The sequence below is a fragment of the Dreissena polymorpha genome, chromosome 1 (assembly GCF_020536995.1).
Source record: "Dreissena polymorpha isolate Duluth1 chromosome 1, UMN_Dpol_1.0, whole genome shotgun sequence".
NCBI lineage: Eukaryota > Metazoa > Mollusca > Bivalvia > Myida > Dreissenidae > Dreissena > Dreissena polymorpha.
The window spans coordinates 187,848,881-187,866,655 of record NC_068355.1 but is presented as its reverse complement, the minus strand read 5'-3'; the positions used below and the strand labels follow the sequence as shown (position 1 = coordinate 187,866,655).

Below are 17,775 nucleotides of genomic sequence, written 5' to 3'. Positions count from 1 at the left end.
TTCATCTGTAAGTGCGCTTTTGAGTGTAGATGTGGGCAAAATGTGTGTTTTTTATCTAAGAAGTGCGTCTTTTATTTAGGAAGTGCGTCTTTTATCTAAGAAGTGTGTTTTAAGGTTTACAGATGTGGGTTTTTTCTCACAAAAGTGCGTTTTTCTATTTTGATGTGCGTTATTTTTAAGCATAAGTTAGTCTTTTATTTCATAAGTGCGTTTTTATCATATGATCTGGTTTAAAAGGATGTATCTAAAAAGACACATGTCTAACACACTTCTTAAAAAGTGCGTCTTTAACAACCGTTTAGCAAATGTTGTACAGAAATTGAACAAGAAACAAAATTGTTGCAGGCTCTAACAATTTATTTACATCAAATGAATAAACATAGATATATATCTCAGTAACCTGTAATAATATAAGGGGCAGTTTGAATAATTACTGGTTGTCCATATTATCCTGTTTAATGTTTACATACTTTATCATACAATTTCAGTGCATACCCTATTGCTTACGTTTTAATCTCAAACATTTCTAAAAATTTCCACCTAAATCAGACTGTGTGTAACTAATTAAAAATATTGAAAGTGTCAAAAGTATTATGTGGGCTTGATAGTATCAATTATATTTCCTCAACATAAATAAGTATTTGAACTTTCTTATACTGATATTTATACCCTAATACAATTAATGTCTACCACATTAACCATAAACATACATTTTAAAAGGCAATTAAAATAATATTTATACTATTAATATTATTTGCTAAAACCATTCAGCATGTTATATTTAAATATTTACAATTAAATATAATGTGTTAAGGGTGCTGTGTATTGTTCAATAAATATTTTGGTGTTGAAATGACTGCCTTATCAGTATTTCTCAAATTATGCAATTTTTGGCTTAGACACAGCATGGAATCAGATAAGAGAATAGCCAGTCCCTATCAGTCCTCCATCTAAGCCTAACTAAGGGGTGTTGATATACTTTTGATTTGTTAGGCACCATCTATTTGAGAACCACAGATAGGAAGTTATTTTTTGAAAACAAGCCACCAGCATCAGCAACTGACTTTAAGCTAGAATTAAGACTTATTATTCTAGTGTAAAATGTCTTGAAATACTTTTAGCATGAAGTATTGTGTGATGAAAAAATGTGTATTTTCTACAATGTGTAAATCAACAATAAAGGAGATTAAAAGTGGGTGGTTAAAGACATATAAAGTGATATGGTCTTGTTCAACAACTGCCTGTATTTTTGGAATACTGAAGAATAGTCTGTTGTAACAGGTTCGTATTTTCAATTCTGCATCCCTTTTTTATTTAGTTTATTGAATTAATTATGATCATTATCATATTTATGTATTGTCACTGGGAAATGTAAATGGATGAGTAAATGTAATGCAATTTTAAAGAAAAACAACACCATTTGAATTATTATGGCTGTATTTTATGGTTATTGTCATCTTAAAGTTATTTATACCTATTTTTGGTCATTAATGAACAGATTTTTCCCCCATATTAAATGAGAACTTTTAAATTTAAAGGTTAAATCCCATGGAAAGAATGTGCATCATCACATAGCCTGCCAAGAAAGGGAGCAAAAGAGAGACTACCTGATGTATGGACTTGAATACCAGGTTTTACCCTGCACAAGCTGGCCGACATGAGGAGAACAGGAGTGGGAAAACCGCGCCCTCTCCTTGACCAAGAAAAGCTGGATTTGTTTAGAGGTAAAACTATACAGGGTACTGGTTATTGCATTTTAAAGGTGTCACACTTCCGACCAGTCCACACAGCAAAATGAGACCACGTATCTTGGTACATTTTCGAACAGTATTTTCTATAAAACGTATTTATTTATGAAAAGCGTTAAGTCACATGTGATAAGGGGATTAAAATTGCAAAATACCGTAAAAAGTTGTGTATAAGGCGCACTTTTTTACCCCAAAATTTCATTTTAAAAACTTGATGCGCGTTATGCACAACTTCAGCCATGCCAAGACATTTTTTCGCTGTCAGTTACCCAGTAGCGGTAATTCGCATCATTCTGTTTTCCGGTGTTTTAACTGTAACTATGTTAATAATAGTGTTATATTGACGATCTGAATAAGATGAACAAACATTATAAAGTTAACATATATATTTTCTATCTTTTTCAGGTACGTACAGAGCATTGAAATCAAATAAATTTGAAGAAGAGAATGAAAAACGAGGAAGCCATTTTTATTTAAATGTTATTGTTTACTTTTCCCACAATATTATACCCTACTGTACTAGGGTTACACAATTTATTTGGGGGCACTTGTCGATTTACAATAGTATGTCGGCAAGGTATTTCCCGATATATTTAAGATTATTTTTCTTGCTTTCCAAATGTGTTAATAAAATTGATGCTGTGTTTGTTTACACGTTTTCATACGTCTTGTCAAGATTGAGGATGTGATTATTGAGCAATTTGCGTTACCTGTCAAGTTTTGTGTAGCTGGGCTATTATCAAAACATGCGAACCTGCAAACGGCTTCACAACTCCATTGTTTGTTTATCGCCGGTAATGTCGTGATGGTGTTGAGAAGTTTGAGTCGTTAAAGTCTCCTGTCAATTTTAGACACTCGAAAAGAACGCATGATATCGGCATTGTAAATAAAACGCGCGGTTGTGAATTAGTCATGCATGAATTACCAGGTGACAATACCAATCAATAATGTCAGTTTCTTAGTTATAACTAATCCATCCGTTATGTGTACTCCACGATAAAATCGTGGACAGTTACTTCGGAGACATATGATGAAAACCTTGATGGTATCCTCTTGGAAAGTGTGCATTTCATGCATAATTCATTTAAATCCAAACATTTATTTTTACGCATAATATGATTAAAAAAAACACCAACTAGTTGTATCGTTATCGTCTTAAAAATAATTTATAATTGAAGCAATAAAAGAATAAGTAAGATCGGCAATGTAAATATAACGATTTTCAGTTAGCCTGCGGTACGGAATTTTTCCCCCGATTTTTTTGCTTCAAAAACTTTTTTTCCCGATTTTTTAGCTTTAAAAAGTAGATGCGCGTTATACATAAATGCGCGTTATACACAACGTTTTACGGTAAACAACCAAAAACAACAAGCAAACAAACTAGTTTTGATTTAAATTTATAATTTTTATAGCAACAAGATTACCATAACAGCAATATTCAACACTTACATTATAAAATATCTTTTAGGACCTGATCAAATGAGATCATGCACGAGACGCATCGCGCAAAGGCCATGACAGTTTAATAGTTGCAAAGAAGTTTGACCAGCTGGTGGCAGACTTGGAGAGAAAGATGAGAGCTGCACTCCGCCGCCTCAAAGAAATGCTGAAAGGCCTTGATTGATATGCATCTTTCTTATGTATATAGCTGTTCGTGTGTATATACTGTACATGTTATTATAGTACAGGGCTTTCCTTAGACCTCAAATCTCAAGAGTCAAGGACTCTTGGGACCATATTTTCAAGAGTCAAAATCAAATTTCTGAGAGTCCTAATAATAACGCAGGAGAGTCAATGATTTTTTGCAATTTAAGCAAATTACTGAGATATAATATATAAAAAGCAACAAATTAAAAGATACATGTATGTTAACATTTATTTCTTACATTTTACTGTCACTACAACACTATGCATTTAAACACAATATGTCAATGATTAATAAATACAAAACATGTATTCTAATACAACATTAACTTCATGTATACAGCAGAGTAAAATGTCATACGTTCTTCTTTCACACGTTTGGGGGTGTTAGGAGCACTGTCATTTAGATCTAAAGTACGCTTTGTCGTTGGCGTCTTACACACACTTTCAGAGTTACTACCGATTCCGAATTCGAAAAGGTTTCTCTGCGACATTTTCCGAATGCACAAGCACAATAACACTTTGCACAATTACCCTTGTTCCAATAACTTTGTTTGACCGTTTCGCGTGGCTATTAAATTAAGAATGAAATACAAAATGTGGAAAAAAACCATTTCCGCTGGCTATCACAAAAAAAGCAACAAAAAACGGGTGGTACCTAAACACAATAGCCTATATAAATCGGTAAACTATAAAAGGAAATTATTTCTACTCGCCGATAAAGGTGCCTCCGTTTTTAATCCCATCAAAAATTCCGACGCCCTTTAATTATTTCATGTGCCATCTTCACTGAAGACGTGCGACAAACACGCCGTTTTCTATGCCTTCTCAAACGGTCAATTATTACGCCTACATGTATTTTGTAATCAATTAGCTCATGCAAAAATTGTCACTTGCCACAAGGTCAGTTATATCGGTTCTATAGTTATTTTTAACAACTTTGATGCAAAGCGTGTAATTTGACGTTGTAGACAGTACATATGCCAGCATAACTTTCGCGCGTCTTTGGACTGAGCAATCATGAAGTAAAACAGTGATGGGTGCATTCAGCTTTGGAAATACATTCTGCCATATTCTGGAAATATCTCAAAATATGCTTTACGGTGTTCTGTGGATATGGATGTTATTATTTTATATTGAATATTATTAAAACTGACGCGGATGAGTCCATTCTGTTGGTGAGTTTATAGTTCTTCTTAAATGCTCTGAGCTTTTATGAGTACATACGTACAGCTCAGAGGGTCAATAGCTGGGAGTTGGATTATTGCAACTAGGTGGGTTTAATACACGTCTTTTCCGCAAACAGCTGATAACATATGATAAATAATGGAAAGTTAATACACGCGTCATCGAACCAGCAGTGTTTTAATTGGTCAATACTAGATTTCTTAATTAACCAAACTCCGCCTACTGGGTGGACTTGTGCTTCGATGATTGGAAACGGGCGTTAACGATTAGCGTGTACTAATGAGATACTCCGCCCCGAGCCAATTATCGCTTAGTCTTAACAACTTTTGATCTCGTTGACGCAAGTCGGTATATTCCCCCGGGTCAAATGTGACGCATGACGTAATTTTCTCAAGAGTCAAAAAGGGGTCTTCTGTAATTTTCAAGCGTCAAAACCCGGGAGCTCGGGTCAAAGGAAAGCCCTGATAGTATGCTATTATTTTTTGTTTATTTATAATCAAATTATGTTTATATTTATTTCATCAAATTGCCATTGATATTTAATTACTCATGTATGTTAAAAAATGTTGGTGTACATTAAAGAATAAAATTGAATTATCTTGTAATTATTAAAATACACAAATATATATGTTTATTTAATTATTGGTTTTTATTGCATATCTGAATTAAAAAAAACTTTTAACAGCATATAATTGAATCAACTGTTAAGGCAAAAGATGCACCTTTAACGCACATGTGTGCTTTTTGTGAGTGCGTTTTTTGCTGCCATTCATGTGCGTAAATTGTGCGTTTTGTGTGGGTTATAACTGCGCTTAACGTGCGTTAAATGTGCGCTTTTTGTGAGTTAAATGTGCGCTTTTTTATTTAAAAAGCGCACATTTAACGCACATAAAAGCGCACATTTAACACACATGTGCGCTTTTATGTGGGTTATAACTGCGCTTTTCCTGAGTTAAATGTGCGCTTTTTAAATAAAAAAGCGCACATTTAACTCACAAAAAGCACATATTTAACGCACTTAAAAGCGCACATTTTTCACACATAAATGGCAGTCCAAAACGCACTTATAAAAAGCCCACGTTTAACGCACATTTAACGCACATAAAAGCGCACTTTAACACACATGTGCGCTTTTATGTGGGTTATAACTGCGTTTTTTGTGAGTTAAATGTGCGCTTTTTAAATAAAAAAAGCGCACATTTAACTCACAAAAAGCGCACATTCAACGCACTTAAAAGCGCACATTTTACACACATAAATATTAGTCAAAAACGCACTTATATAAAAAGCGCACGTTTAACGCACATTTAACGCACATAAAAGCGCACATTGAACACACTTATAAAAAGCACACGTTTAACGCACATAAAGAGCACATTTATCCACAAAAAGCGCACATTTTCTTGTTTGTTTGTTTTTGTTAAAAACTCACTCGGTAAGAAAAAGCGCACAAAAAACGCAGTGCCAATACCGCCACGTTTAACACACGCAAAACGTACGTAAAACGTACATTTCACACACTTTTTTGAGAAGGGTTGTGAGCATTTCTGTTTAATAGTTTCATTATTATAATATTTTGGGAAAGGTAAAGTTTGATTAAGAAACCAACAATTTCGGAAATAAAAAGTATACCATTCACTCGTTGTACTATATTTCGGATATGTTAAAAATTCGGACATTTAAAGATAGGGACATTTATGTGTTGGTTTGTTGTTGATAGTTTGTAAAATTATGGTATGATATTTCCAGCAACTAGAATGGATGGTGGCAATTATCTGGACCTTCTGTCAAGAAATATGCGTGAAAACATTCATTTATTTGAGCCTAGAAATCATCCACCACTTACAGAAAACGTTTTAACAACAGAAGCTGTCAAAGCTGATGTATATCATGTCCAAATGACCAAATATAACTGTTTAACAATATGAAGTGAGATGCTTTATTTTCTGATGTTTTCTCTTTCCCTTTTCAAATGATGTACATTGGTGTGATTCTATGTTTAAAATGAAATAGTTAATTTTGAAACATTTATGCAGCATACTGTTACATTGATGTTAACATTATTATATTATTTTGGTTACCTGTGTTGTTTATTTAGATGAAAAAAGTTATTTATATACAAATAAAGCTTATTAAGACTTATGAAGGTATGAGTTATGATGGTACTTATAGTTTTTTTTATGTACCGTATTTTACCATGTATAGCGCGCTCCCATGCATAACGCGCATGCGATTTTTTTAAAGCCAAAATGGAGGAAAAAAAGAATTCAAGACCAAAAACCTGAAAATTGGGCCGAAAATGGCCGCCATTTTTATATTGCGCAATCATTTAATCTGAGTTTTTCGGGCGCTTAATTTTTTGTTTTAAAGTAGGGAGCGTTTATACGATCAGGAGCATGGGTTGCATAGCACTATATTTTTGACAATTTTAAGATTATTCTCTCGAGAACACCGTATATGTCCTTATTGCCTGCGCGTGTTTTTTTCAAGACCCCTGCGCGTTAAATTCGAACCGCTATTACCTATTCCTTACATTTGAACAGTGTAACATTTTTATTACCTGCCGCTCACAACATCGTATGACATAGTCTTCTGCAGACCCGCAACATCGCAATGTCCAATTTTACGCAAATCGTCCGTGGATCCTTCCCCATTAAAAGATGCTCCCCATTAAATCCAGTTTGACCCGGTATTTCGCGCCGTCACTGCGTCTAGTTGATCAGTATTTATAGTGAGACAAACAATACACCCGAACGCTCAATTCCATTCAGTTGGTGTTATCGGCGTAAAGCCATTAGACAAATATCATTTGTTTGTCTCTATTGAAAGAAAATAAAACAAGTCTATATCTCTATTGTTGGTTTGTAACCTACGTAGTATACTCGCACGGTAGCATATAAATGCAGAGATCGGAAAATCATTGATGAATGTATTCGTCGTTTCAATGCTTAGGGTCGAGAAATTTCGGCAAATCGGAACTCAACTTACGTATAACACTTGCTCAATTAACCGTTTAACTCCACCTCCGTTCTCTGTAAAAGGTTAGAAGGCGGAGCTTTGCACGTGCTATTATTTAATTGGACGATTTCCATTGAGGAACAAACACACGATTGGTTCGGCATGTTGATTGCTAGACAAAGGAAGCCAATTTTGTCGTCGAGAAACTTGTCGCTTTATTGCTTCAGACAGGAAGCGGCTTTCCTTTGATGTTGTCAAACTGTCAATTCCCATAGAGTGCAAATTTCGGAATTGCTAACATTAAACTTTGGATTAAATTATCAAAACAAAGCAAAAGCGAAGTTGAGAAATATGATTGAAATAATTAGCGTCAGTTCAAATAAGACGTTTTGCGTTGTAAATCAACAAGTTTTTATGACAACAAAAACTTTAACAAACAATACCGCGACGACGCGGGAATCGATATACCTCGATTTTTTATTTTAATGAACAATCAATGAAGAAGTGTGAAAACACCAACAAAGACATTTTTTCATCTTTTAATTTTTGTCAAAACTGTTACTACCCCGTTCATTCCTACCCTTTCCCGCTTTTTGTTGTTTCGACAACGGCCCCTTCAGTCTATAACATTATAGGGTGTAGTTTTCTGCAATAAAAAAAATGGCGGCAATTGTGAAGATTTACGATTACGAAATGGATTTTTGCCATTAAGCAACCAGGAAAGCGTTGTGTCAATGTATTACGCGCACTGAATTTTTATTTTGAAATTTGAAGGTAAAAAACTGCGCGCTATGCATGGTAAAATACGGTATTACCATATTTTTTTAAGTGATAATACAGTCAATGACATTAATGTAATGTAGTAAGGTTTCTTTTGATAATCGTCCTAAATTATTGTTCATATTAATAAGGTTGGAATAACAGACAGTTTTCACACTGCGAAAAAGTGGCAATAACTTTTTTTGGGCCAGTGAAACCCCTGGGTCATGGTTCACAATGGTCCATTAGTGATCGCAAAAGATCCACTTCTCCCTAAAACTGCCTCATTTCTCCGTCTCCAGAGCTGAGGGAGAAGTGACTTCTCCCAAAAATTGAAGTTTAGCTAGATCCCTGAGTATCTAAGGTATGTTCATGGGGCTAAGCCCAGTAAAGCACTTCCAAAATAGAGAATGGACAATGATTTAGAGAAAAGGGAAGCCAAGAAACAGTACGAGGACACCATCAAAGAACGCTCTGTTTAAGAGCATTGGTGTAACGATCGACCGTCCTTATTCTAGTGACTGATTAGATGACATTGTATTCACTACCATTGAAACACATGTTCTGCTTTACTATGTGTAGCATTTAAGTGCTAAAATGTTGTGATTTGTTATATTTTTGGTTTAAAAAGTTCGGGCATGTAAACAATAAGTTTGGCATGTAACCATTCTTAAGTAACTAGCATGACTGGCATGTAACATTTCAAATCTAATTTCAAAGACTGGTAACATTTCTTATAATTGTTCCTATCGGCACAGCTTTTGACAGCTTTTTAGCTCGACTATTATATATAAAATATATACATAGTGGAGCTATCCTACTCACCCCGGCGTCGGCGTGACCTTCTGCGTTAGCATTAGCGTCTGCGTTAGCGTGCAAATGTTAAAGTTTTCGTACTACCCCAAATATTTTCTTTGTCCCTTGACATATTGCTTTCATATTTTGCATACTTGTTTACCAACATGACACCTACCTATAAACAAGAGCAGACAACTCTATCAAGCATTTTGTCATAATTATGACCCCTTTTCCACTTATAATATGCAGCAAATGTAATAGTTTTCGTACTACCCCATTTATTTTCATTGTCCCTTGGCATATTGCTTTCATATTTTGCATACTTGGTTACCAACATGACCCCAAGCTATAAACAAGAGCAGACAACTCTATCAAGCATTTTGTCATAATTATTGCCCCTTTTATACTTATAATATGCATATTATTGATAAATCTATGTTAAAGTTTGCATACTACCCCAAATATTTTCTATATCCTTTGACAGTTTGCTTTTATATGTTGCATACTTGTTTACCAACATGACCCCAACCTATAAACAAGAGCAGACCACTGTATCAAGCATTTTGACATAATTATGGCCCCTTTTACACTTAGATAATGGAACATTTTGCTTAAATTGCCATAACTTCTTTATTTATGATCATATTTTATTATTACTTCGACAAAACAACACTTACCTGAAAACCACAATGGATTCCACCCAAACAATACCCCACACCCCTACCCAGAATCCTTCCACCCCCCAACCCCCCCCCCCCCATTTTTTTTTTAAATCATCTAATAAATTAACACACCCAACATTATTCCCCCCTCTCACCCCCCTACCCCCACTACCCTCCCCCCCCCCCCAAAAGAAAATAAATATTTTTTTCCTTTTTTTGTTTTTGAAAGATAGTCTAATAAAATATTGAATATGAAAAATTTCCCTATGGTGGCTTATGTTATACTGTCAAGCACTTGAATAGTCGAGCGGGCTGTCCTCTGACAGCTCTTGTTTGCTAATATAAGCATCTTGCATCTTACAAAGTTTATGCTTATGTTGTTGAATGCATCATTCCTGGCCATGGACTTGGGGTTTCTGTTGTAGGCTTTGTGGAGATGGTGTTTCTCATCAAATAACTGCTTAATGTCCTCTCATCATACCAGTCCTTGAGTTTCTTGCACCAAGGGTGGCTGTAGCTGTAGCATTAAACAGCTTTCTGAGTGATGCCCAATCCAACGCTCTTCCAGAGCATTCACAAAAGACAGCATGCAGCCGGCAGTATTTAACTTGGCAATGTTCAAGGGTAAAGGGCACTTCTTTCTTTGCCAACATTGTTTGGGCTGAATATGTATATGTTGGGCTTGGTAATGATGAGGCGGTAGTGTGTCGAGAATTTGGTAACCGACATTGATTTGGTCATTTGTACATCTTTTCTCAAGATACCATAGTCAATAAGATGCCAGTGTTTTAAGCGAGGGTGCATCCATGACGTTTGTTAATGGGAGTTGATTGAGGGGCAAGATTATAAGTGTTTGTGATCAGAAGTTTATGTTCATCTCATGTCTGGAGTAAAAGAAGACCATTGCTGTTGTAGTGGACCACTCCATGGTGTCCAAGGACTCCTTCCTAGTAAGTGCCAACTCTTGCATTGAAGTCAATTTAAAGTTTAGCTTGTCTCAACTTAAAATTATTTGATTATTTTTGTCACCTGTGATGTTTATCATACTGATATACAAATAATATTCAGACTTATTAAAGTTATTCCTTGTAATTTGGATAATTATAGAAAATTATAGTTATTAAAGTAATAACATAGTCAATGACATTATTTAGTTGAACATATTTTTTTATTGATTGTCATGAAAGATAAGTTCAGATTAAGGTCATATTAATTGAAGGATTTCATGTCGCCAAAAAGTTGCGACAACTTTTTTGGGGCCAGTGAAACCCCTGTATGCTTCAATTACTCAAAACCCTGGGGCGTAATTGTAACATGGTTTAGTGGCTGTCTACTCACCCGGGTGTACTTTGTCCAGGGTTTTCCATGGAAATCCATGGAAAATATGAGGCTGGAGTATTCGGACTAAGTTTCCAGCCTTTTCCAGCGTCAATATTTAAAAAAAAAGTGTGGAAAATTGTCCATGGTATGTGGAAATAGCCTGGAATAGTTTCCATGGTTTTCCAGGCTTCCTGGAATAATTACCATGGAACAATTTCCAGGGTTTTCCAGCCAGCATGGAATAAATACCGTCCGAATACTCCATGTAATCTGGAAAACCATGGAAAACCATGGATTTTTTTCCAGGGTTTTCCAGATTACATGGAGTATTCGGACGGTATTTTTTCCATGCTGGCTGGAAAACCCTGGAAAATGTTCCAGGTTTTTTCTTTGTTTAATATTCCATGGATGCCTGGTATAACATGGAAAATTGTCCAGCGTTTACCATGGTCACTGAATAGAAAAAGAAATTTCTGGTCTAAAAACAATATTCATGTATTAAATGAATACAATACTCACAGCTTAAATAAATCATAATTTAAGGTTAGATTAAAACAAAACAAAAAATCAACATAATGCCTTAGTTTCTTCGATGTATTATTTTGTTCACAATTCATCAAAATATAACATCAGATTACAAATTGTGTTACATTTATTTAACAAATTATTCAGATCAAACAAGTGTTGTTTAATACATGCTTACAAAGCCTCTAGGTCCATTATCATAAATCAGGGCCTTACATAACAGAACAGGCGCTACTTTAAAAGTTAAAAAGTATAATGCAACCTTAACAACATGTATTCAAAGTAACAAAATACAAGCAAGTCAAGTAATATACAGTAACAATTCACGAACCCTGTACAAACGATATACAAGAAACAAAATGAAAAATTTAAGTTATTTTAGCTACTTCATGTTTGTCACAATATATGTAGCTGCCCATGAGAACAATAAAGGATACTATTTTTCTCAGCTACTTTCACTTTAATGCAATTTAGGTGCTCAATTTCATTAAAATACTTTTATATAATTTTATTGTTCAAAGAAATTCAGAACATGAATGCATGTACATGTATTACTTTCCAAGTGACAGTTTAAAATATAATTGCAAGTCTAAAACTTGTGAAGGCAGCTTAGTAAATTATAAGTACCCAGGTGGGATAAAATTACAGTTTTTAAAAACTTTTTTGTTAATTAGCTGGGCTTCAGTAGGTCGTGGATCTTTTATAGAACTTGTACTGCTGTTATACTGTGCGGCTCCTGCATGATCTCTGAAAGGAAAACAAAGCAAACAATATTACAAGAAAGTCATAAGTTTTTTACATTCATCTGTAAAAGTAAATGTGCAGCAATCATATGATTGAATATCTATACTTCAATGCTCATTCATATTTTAATATATTTTAGATATTTCATATCACTGCTCAATTCGGTACATCTGGCTTTTTTGTATTTGAGCGAACATTTACGATCCTAAGTAGTTAGCAATTATTTCTTTTCCATTTACTGAAATTTATTCTCTTAAAGTTTGCAAGCGGGCTTTAATCTACTTGCAAACAGGCAACCACACAGGAAAACTGAGACTTTCAAGTGAATAAATTGTTGATTTAACTTATATTTTTATATGACTCTCTTTTATTTTGAAATTTATATTGTTGTTTTCTTAAATGCCCCAAAACGGGGTACACTAGCATGTATCTGGAAACTCAAACATATATAGGAATTTTATATTCAGATATTGCTATATGAAAGATATGCTAATTTGCTAATTCATATAAAAATAACCTGTAATTGAAACTAGACCAAAATATTGGATACCAAAAAGACAAAATACTTTCAGGTGGTTAACACTAAATTACTTATATGAGCCCGGGGCATAACAATATTTACCATGAATTTGTGGCCATGTTAGTCCTCTTGGTAAATGCGCCAAAAGAGCCGCTTTGCTGTCTTGGGTTATTTCCCTGCCAAACTCTGCAGTATCTTCCATCAACTGGTCAGCTACAGTTAAAGCACATAATGAAAATGTATATAGAAAATAATTCAAGTATTGTTTTAAATATTTAGTAAAATTGTCTTTAAATAATAACTTACAATGAAGTTAATACATCACAAAGCATAGCATAACAAAATTTGTAGGTATGATTAGTACAAATTTATTATTGCTATAATTAGAATGATGTGTAATTCTATTGGTATGAAAATGTACAGTGAAACCTAAAAAACAATGCTATTGGTTTAATTAATTTATTTATAAACATTAACAGCATTAATGAGCATTGAGTTCTCATCATGCACAGCACATAACTCCCTTAGCCTCAGTTCCCTAGCCATGCATTATAAACTTCCGATACTACATTCAAGCTTATTAATATCTCCACATAGGACTTCCTTTATCAAGCTGCAAACTGCACTTTGTGAAAATGTGTGTGACAGCTGCTTTTAAACTTCTATATTTGCCATACTTTTACCTAAAATGTCACATAAAAAAGGTCTACAATGATGACATAAGAAGAATAAATTTAAAGGAATATTTAGAAATAATGAAAAGCACAAACCTTCAGTTGTTGTTCTATTCCTAGACAGACTTCTGAAACACTTGTATGCATCACTTTTTAACAACATTTCATGTCACTTTCCAAATGATATCCATACATTATTATTTTAAGAAATTCTTGTTAATGGAAAAACTCATTAAGTTAAACTCTACTGTTTGTGAAATTACATTAACTTCATTTTAACAACAAGTTTAACCTGCATTTTTTCTTCAATACGCCTTCACCAGAATTTCAGTCTAACAGGTAAACTTTCTGTATTTGAACTCCGCCAATCAGAAAAGGCTGTGATATTTTATAACCAATAGATTAGCCGCAGACACATCTGACTCACACACAGGCACCTCAGATAGTTTGTTAATTGCAAACCTGGACTGTAGTTAAATATTGAGTGTGTATACACCTTGAACAGGGTTAAGGAATTTAAACTTGTAGACATTGCTTTGAAAGTTACTACTATTACTTCTACTACTAGTACTACTACTACTACTACTACTTCTGCAAAACTACTACTACTATTACAACAGCCACAACAACAACAACAACTACCTACTACTACTACTACTACTACTACTACTACTGCTACTACTACTACTACTACTACTTCTACTTCTACTACTACTACTACTACATCTACTACTACTACTACTACTACTACTACTACTACTACTACTGCTGCTACTACTGCTACTACTACTACTACTACTACTACTTCAACTACTACTACTGCTTCAACTACTACTACTACTGCTACTGCTGCTGCTACTGCTGCTGCTGCTACTACTCCTGCTGCTGCTGCTGCTGCTACTACTACTACTACTGCTACTGCTGCTGCTGCTACTATTACAACTCCTGCTGCAGCGACTACTACTACTACTGCTGCTGCTGCTGTTACTACTACTACTACTTCTACCACTACTACTGCTGCTACTTCTACTACTACTACTTCTACTACTACTACTACTACTACTACTACTACTACTACTACTACTACTACTACTACTACTACTACTAGTACTTCAACTACTACTGCTACTACTACTGCTACTACTACTGATGCTGCTGATGCTGCTACTGCTACTACTGCTGCTGCTGCTACTTCTACTACTACTACTGCTGCTGCTGCTAATGCTACTTCCTTAACTACTACTACTACTGCTGCTACTAGTATTGTTATTATTATTTATACTACTATTGCTACCATTACTGCTACTATTCCTGTAAATGCTAAAACAACAACACAATAGTAACTGCTACTGTCAGTTAAATTTGCACCAATAGTATAATTATCAGTAGTTTAACTGCTTGTACAACTTATACAACAACCACTTTTACATCTACTCCTACAACATATTCTACTGCCAGCACCAGCATTACTACTTCTACTACTACTACTACTACTACTACTATAACTACTACTATTTCTGCCCAAACTATGCACATTGTTTTATGTTTTATTCATATGTTGTGTAAATTGTTGAACTCTGATTTACTTTGAATAAAATGTGTTGCATTTTTATAAGTTATTTTCTCCTCTTATAAAGTCTAAGTTTTTTCCAGGGTTAGCTGAAAATGTTAGAGTCTTTTCCATGCTTAAAAAATTCTATGTTCCACTTTCCATGCTATCTGGAAATATTTTCCAGGGTTATCCAGCCTAAATCCAGCGTTTTCCATTCCTTTTCCATGCTTTTCCATCCAAGGCTGGAAAATGCTTGGAAAAAAAGTCCACGTTTCATGGACATTTCTAGAACAAAACCCTGGAAAACCCTGGAAACTGTTTCAAATTCCAGGGATTACCATGGAATTCCATGTTATACCATGGATTTCCAGCCTAAGTTCCATGATTACCCTGGACAATGTACACCCGGGCACTGTGTTTCAATAAATCATGACCGTGGGGTTATGTAACATGGTTTAGTGGCTGACTACTATGTTTCAATAAATCATGACCCTGGGCTTATTTAACATGTTTTAGTGGTTGTCTACTCAGGCCTTTTTCTGCCTATCTCACAGGTCTGATAGTCAGACCTATTCCCAATGCCAAATATGGATGTTTTTTCACAATTATCAAAATAAAATTCCCAATTTCTGACCAAAATAATGTAAGCTGAAAAATGCGTTTCCCGGTAGGTACCATGTTTCAAATAATCAGGCGCTGTGTTTTAATTTGCCAAAGAGTAGAACGTCATCGTATCGAGTGTTCCATAATGCAATTTTGCGATCTTGAAAAATAAGCTTTTAAATATTGAAGTTCTGGATTATTCAGAATTATAAGGTATGTGTACGCATTAATTATTGTAAATTGGATGAGAATCAATCTCGATGGTTTGAGGTAAATAAATATGGACTAGTTTCACTTTCAACGTTACTGTGGTTCGAAATAGTAAATTTTGGTAAAAAAATACGGAAATCTGACGCAGTCTAAAAATGTCGCATAATTTGAAGTACTATCAAAGTGAAATACGAAAAATTGACTCGAAAGTCACACACAAACTGAATGTTTTGTGGGGAAATACTACCGCCAGTCAGTCTACGGTTAACCCAGAATCTGACTCGCCCATTAGCAAGCAAGTGATGAACATTTGCCACTGCCAGATTCAGAGTCACTTCCCTTTGTAGCTTCTTAACATTTCAATACTGTACATTTATGATGTTCAGCTTTACTTTTGTGTTTCAAAAAATGGTTGCCTCCAGACATTTGGCAACTTGAATTTTGAATAAAAATATGTTGGATGAAGGTCCTTCGACTGTGAATATTCATAAAAAATCCTAAAAATCCTTAATGACATATTGATCTATAATGTATTTTATTTGAACTTCAAGCATAACAAAATATGTTTTTAGCCGGATTTTTTTCGAAAAAATCTCGGCTTATAGATTGATGTTGTCGGGCGGGCGGGGGGGGCGGGCGGGCGGGCGGGGTGGCGGCGTGCTCGAAAATGTTAAAGTTCTTATTTCATGGTATAACTTTGGTATGCTTGGACCTAGAGTCTTCAAACTTGACATGAAGGTTGGCCAGGATTAACAGATGACCACTGGTCATTTCAAGGTCATTCATTTGAAGGTCAAGGTCACTGTGACCTTCAATATAAAAAATGTTAAAGTTGTTATAACTTTGGTATGCTTGGACCTAGAGTCTTGAAACTTGACATGAAGGTTGGCCATAACTAGTTAGTAACCACTGGTCATTTCAAGGTCATTCATTTGAAGGTCAAGGTCACTGTGACCTTGAATGTAAAAATGTTAAAGTTCTTATTTCATGGTATAACTTTGGTATGCTTGGACCTAGAGTCTTCAAACTTGACATGAAGGTTGGCCAGGATTAACAGATGACCACTGGTCATTTCAAGGTCATTCATTTGAAGGTGAAGGTCACTGTGACCTTCAATATAAAAATGTTAAAGTTGTTATAACTTTGGTATGCTTGGACCTAGAGTCTTGAAACTTGACATGAAGGTTGGCCAGAACTAGTAAGTAACCACTGGACATTTCAAGGTCATTCATTTGAAGGTCAAGGTCACTGTGACCTTGAATGTAAAAATGTTAAAGTTGTTATAACTTTGGTATGCTTGGACCTAGAGTCTTGAAACTTGACATGAAGGTTGGCCAGAACTAGTAAGTAACCACTGGACATTTCAAGGTCATTCATTTGAAGGTCAAGGTCACTGTGACCTTGAATGTAAAAATGTTAAAGTTCTTATTTCATGTTATAACTTTGGTATGCTTGTACCTAGAGTCTTCAAACTTGAAATAAAGATTGGCCAGTACTAGAAGATGACCACTGGTCATTTCAATGTCATTCATTTGAAGGTCAAGGTCACTGTGACCTTAAATGTTAAAATGTTAAAATTGTTATAACTTTGGTATGCTTGGACATAGAGTCTTCAAACTTGACATGAAGGTTTGCAAGCACACTTAGATGACCACTGGTCATTTCAAGGTCATTCATTCTAAGGTCAAGGTCACTGTGACCTTGAATGTAAAAATGTTAAAGTTCTTATAACTTTGGTAGGTAAAAATGTTAAAGTTCTTATTCCATGTTATAACTTTGGTATGCTTGTACCTTGAGTCTTCAAACTTGACATAAAGGTTGGCCAGTACTAGAAGATCACCACTGCTCATTTCAATGTCATTCATTTGAA

At 34.8% G+C, this 17,775-nt stretch overlaps 1 long non-coding RNA gene across 1 annotated transcript; it reads right to left on the bottom strand.

Annotated features, from left to right (window-relative positions):
• Nucleotides 1–11,657: 11,657 nt before the first annotated feature.
• LOC127864298 (uncharacterized) lies at nucleotides 11,658–13,852 on the bottom strand. Its single transcript, XR_008041688.1, has 3 exons — nucleotides 13,637–13,852; nucleotides 12,969–13,079; nucleotides 11,658–12,349 (listed from the first exon to the last, which is right to left on the bottom strand). It is a non-coding gene; the product is annotated as an uncharacterized LOC127864298 (long non-coding RNA).
• Nucleotides 13,853–17,775: the final 3,923 nt, after the last annotated feature.